This window comes from Petaurus breviceps, unplaced genomic scaffold (genome assembly GCF_028583685.1).
Source record: "Petaurus breviceps papuanus isolate PSGF00001 unplaced genomic scaffold, PetGlider_PUasm1.0 224, whole genome shotgun sequence".
Classification (NCBI taxonomy): domain Eukaryota; kingdom Metazoa; phylum Chordata; class Mammalia; order Diprotodontia; family Petauridae; genus Petaurus; species Petaurus breviceps.
The window spans coordinates 13,567,650-13,572,293 of NW_027185887.1; the positions used below are offsets into that span (position 1 = coordinate 13,567,650).

General features: G+C 39.4%; 1 pseudogene; it reads left to right on the forward strand.

The window, feature by feature from the left end:
- Positions 1-1,835: 1,835 nt before the first annotated feature.
- On the forward strand, positions 1,836-2,810 carry LOC138166502 (three-prime repair exonuclease 1-like; annotated as a pseudogene).
- The last annotated feature ends 1,834 nt before the right edge of the window (positions 2,811-4,644 follow it).

Below are 4,644 nucleotides of genomic sequence, written 5' to 3' on the forward strand. Positions count from 1 at the left end.
ACACATACATATAGAGAGAGAGAGAGATAAGCAGGAGAGACTATATACACATGCACATATGAACACACACACCTGCTTATATTACCCCATTTATATTACAGTGATTATTAATAATTATAAAATATGTTCTATTGAAGAGAAATTTAATAATTTGTTTTAAGGTGAATCCAAAAAAAATATTAGCTTTTCTATAGATAGAAAAAAAGCACTTTTTTTGGCCTTAGTTATTACTATTAGCTCTCTGTTTTTCATTAGCAAGCTCACTTTATAGGTGATCACTATTGATGGTAGCTCTATTAGCTATTAAATATCAGAAATATTTTCCATCCACATATCAAAGAGGCCGGAATCACCTTACCTCTGTAATTGTTGGTAAGCCTAAGAAAGTCTCTTACCCAAACTAGATGTCAATGAAGTACACAATAACTCTTGATTCTCATCTGTAACATGGACACCACACTCATGATAAGTTAAAAAAATTACAAGCAAAAGAAAAGATTTTTGAAGCTTTGGCTGAAAACAACCCATAGATATTGGAAATGATCTGTCCATAAAATTTCTGGAAAGTAATGATCTTTACGTGAAAAGCTTTCATAGTTTGCGTTATTAAAATTCACTATGAGCATATGCTTTTTATGCTAAGGTACTGATACAAATTTCCTCACTCCATCATCAAATGGCAAACATTTTTAAAGTGCCTATTAAGTTCCTAAAATAAAATCTGAATAGACAACAATAACAAAAAGAAATGATCCCTTCTCATGAAAAACAAGGATTATTCAATATCTTTGGGCAAAACCTAGGGTCTGTTCAATATATTGGGGATAAATCAATTGCTTCAGCCTAGAGCTTAACTTGGATCTTACTACATATAAATTTAAGTATTAACATATATTTAGCACATGGCATCACAATATAAAAAGTTATTTTATAGAGCTAGAAAAAAATAATAACAGAATTCATCTGGAAGAATAAAAGGTCAAAAATATCAAGGGAATTGATGAAAAAAAATGCAAAGGAAAGAAGCCTAAGCCATACCAGATATAAAACTGTATTATAAAATGGCAGACATTAAAACCATTTGGTACTGGCTAGGAAATAAAGTGGTGGATCAGTGAAATAGATTAGGTACACAAGACACAGTAGTAGATGATTATAGTAATCTACTGTCTGATAAACCCAAAGACTCCAGCTTCTGGGATAAGAACTCACTAATTGACAAAAACTGCTGGAAAACTGGAAAATAGTGTGGGGAAAACTAGACATAGAAAAACATCTCACACCATATACCAAGATAAGGACAAAATGGGTACATAAATTAAACATAAAGGGCAATATCATAAGTGATTTGGAAAACAAGGAATAATTTACCTATCAGATGTATGGAGAAGGGCAGAATTTATGACCAAAGGAGACAGAGAACATTATGAAGTGGATTATTGTGATTACATTAAATCTGGGTGGGGAAACTTTGACCTCAAGGCCATATGTGGCCATCAAGGTCTTTGAGTGTGGCTTTTTGACTGAGTCCAAATTTTACAGAAGGAATCCTCTTATTACAGGGATTTGCTCTGTGAAGTTTGGATTCAGTCAAAGAACCACACTTAAGGACCTAGAGGGCTACATGTGGCCCTGAGGCTATACATTAAATTAAAAAGTTTTTGCTCAAACAAAACCAATGCAACCAATATTAGAATGAAAGCAAAAAAAGAAAAAAGAAAGAAAGAAAAGAAAAACTTCTGTTTCCCCTAAACCAAGCCTGGAGAACTAGGAGAACTTTCTGAAATCCCAGACTGCCCACAGCACTCAGACCTCTCCTCAGATTCAGCTGGTTCATGGGTTTGGAAGCTGCCTCCTCTAGGCCCATGGAGATACTTGTCTTCATGGATCTAGAAACCACAAGGCTGCCATTCTCTCAGTCAAAAATTATGGAGCTTTGCCTGGTGACCATCCATAGACATACCCTGTAAGGGCCCTTACCTTCACCTACAACAGGGAGCTCTTTCCAGGTGCTACTGCGACACTGGGTGGCTGACAATTTCTGCCTGTGTGTGGCATCAAAAAGGCTTGTAGCTCCACAAACAGCAAGCTCATTGTCATGAACACAGTCATACTGACTGCCTACAGAAGGTAAGGTTTTGACTCTGGTCTCGCTGATCTGCTCCAGGCCTTCCTTCGGCAGCAGCCTCCCCCTCTCTGGCGTGGGGCCCACAAAGGAGACTGATTTGATTTCCCCCTTTGCAAGCTGAGCTGATATTGCCTTAGGCTAGGCACAGATGTTCTAAGTTGTGTCTTCTGTGTGGACAACATTACAACCCTGAGAGCCATGGACTTCTTTGGCCCACCCCATGAATTCAGTCAAAGGAAGAGTTATATTTGGGGTAATGTGTACACTGGCCTATATAGCCATGTCCCACCAGACAACCACACAGCTGAGGATTATGTCCTTGCTCTGGTGAGCATCTGCCAGGCAAGGCCCCAGTCAATGCTGCACTGGGTTAATGCTAATGTCAGACCCTTCAGTAGCATCGACCCATGTACGAAGTAGGAACTGTGACTGACTAGGGAGCTGCCTATGATACAGAAAGAAAGATGGAGCTCCAGAAGCTCCAGGCAGGCACCAGCTTGGCTATATCAGGGGATACCAGCCCAGCTGGCAAGAAGAGGATAGGTAGATCAGAGACTCTCTCCCACCCCAGGAGCATCTATAGGGTCTCATAGTTGGACATGCCCCATCCCTGGCAATGCTGAGGCCCCTGGTCATCTTAACCATGGCAGTAGCTCCATACTAAGTACCCTGGTCATCCTGATTGTGTCATTCACATTGTCCTAGGTACCCCTTGATCTCATCCAAACTATGGATATGGGGTCAATTGGTATTGTCAGGTCCTCCAAAGGAGGGGCTCATAGAAATGTTGTAAAACATTTTATGAATAAAAATTAGAACACTTGGTCTAGACCATACAAACTTAAGGAGCCTGATACAGAAAAAAAGGACAAAAAGCTGGGAAGCAATTTTTATAGGCAATGTTTCTGATAAAGCCCTCATTTCTCTAATATATAGAGAACTGAATCAAATTTATAAGAATATACATCAGGGAGCAGAGCCAAGATGGTGGAGTAGAAGCAGGAAATTCCATGACCTCCCCTCACAACCACCTCAAATACCTATAAAATATGACTCTAAACAAATTTTAGAGCTACAGAACCCACAAAGTGACAGAGAGAAACAAATCTCCCACTGAAGTCAGCCTGGTAGGCCAACAAGAAGGATTCATCACATCACACTGAAAGCCAAGCACAGTCCTGAGTGAGCCATGTGATTTTAGCCCCAGAGATGAAGCAGCAGCAAGAGCAGACTTCAGGAGAGTGAATCACCAGAAGCTGTGGCAATTTCCAGACTTTTCAACCCATAAACACCAAAAAGAAAGTTAAAGGTCAGTTGGAACTCTGTTGGAAAAGAAGGGCACAGGTCTGGCCCCTGCCCCCAGGGTGAGAGGTGGCTGAGGCACAGAGGCTACAGCAGCTGCCACATGGCTTCATCAGGAGCTCCTGGAATACAGATCATAGGGGGACCAAGCAACCATTTAGAGGGAATCACTCTTGCTTTGACCTGATTGGATCTGGGTCACTTTCTTGGGTGGTGGTCCTGGGGTGAGAAACTCCAGTTTGCCAGTGTGGTGTCCATAGAGAGGGCACCCTACTTAGACCTCTGACAATAACTGTGAAAACCCCAGTGATTTGAGACAAAGGTTTCCTCTCCAGAAACAGAGCTCTACCATGCCAAATAGCTAAAATGTAAAATAATTGACTGGCAATATGAACAAGCAGAGGAAGCACAAACACATGATAGAATCATAATTTGGGTATAAAAAGGATCAAAGCATGGAATGGGAGGAAGACAACAAAGTCAGAAATCCTGGAACAAAAGCTTCCAAGAAAAATATGAACTGATTCCAAGTCACAGAGGAGGTCAAAGAGGATTTTGAAAATCAAGTAAGAGAAGTGGAGAAAAAACTGAGAAGAGAAATGAGAATGTTGCGAGAAAATCATGAAAAGAGAGTCAACAATCTGACTGAAGAAAATAATATCTTAAAAAAATAGACTAACTCAGATGGTAAAAGAGGCTCAAAGAGCCAATGAGGAGAAGAATGCCTTAAAGAGCCAAATTTGCCAGATGGAAAAGGAATTTCAAAAACTCACTGAAGAGAATGATTCCTTCAAAATTATATTGGAGGAAATGGAAGCTAATGACTTCATGAGAAATCAAGATATTATAAAACAGAAAAAAATGGAAAAAAATAGAAGTCAATGTGAAATATCTCATTGGAAAAACCATTGACCTGGAAAGTTGATCCAGGAGAGATAGTTTAAAAATTATTAGGCTACTTGAAAGCCATGATTAACAAAAGAACCTAGAAATCATCTTTCAATTCACAAGGAAAATTTCCCTGATATTCTAGAAGCAGAGGGCAAAACAGAAATTGAAAGAATTCACCAATCACCTCTTGAAAAAGATCACAAAAGAAAACTCCTAGGAATATTATAGCCAAATTCCAGAGTTCCAGGTCAGGGAAAAAATATTACAAGCTCCAGGAAGAAAGAATTTTAGTGTTGTGGAAAAACAATCAGTATAACACAAGA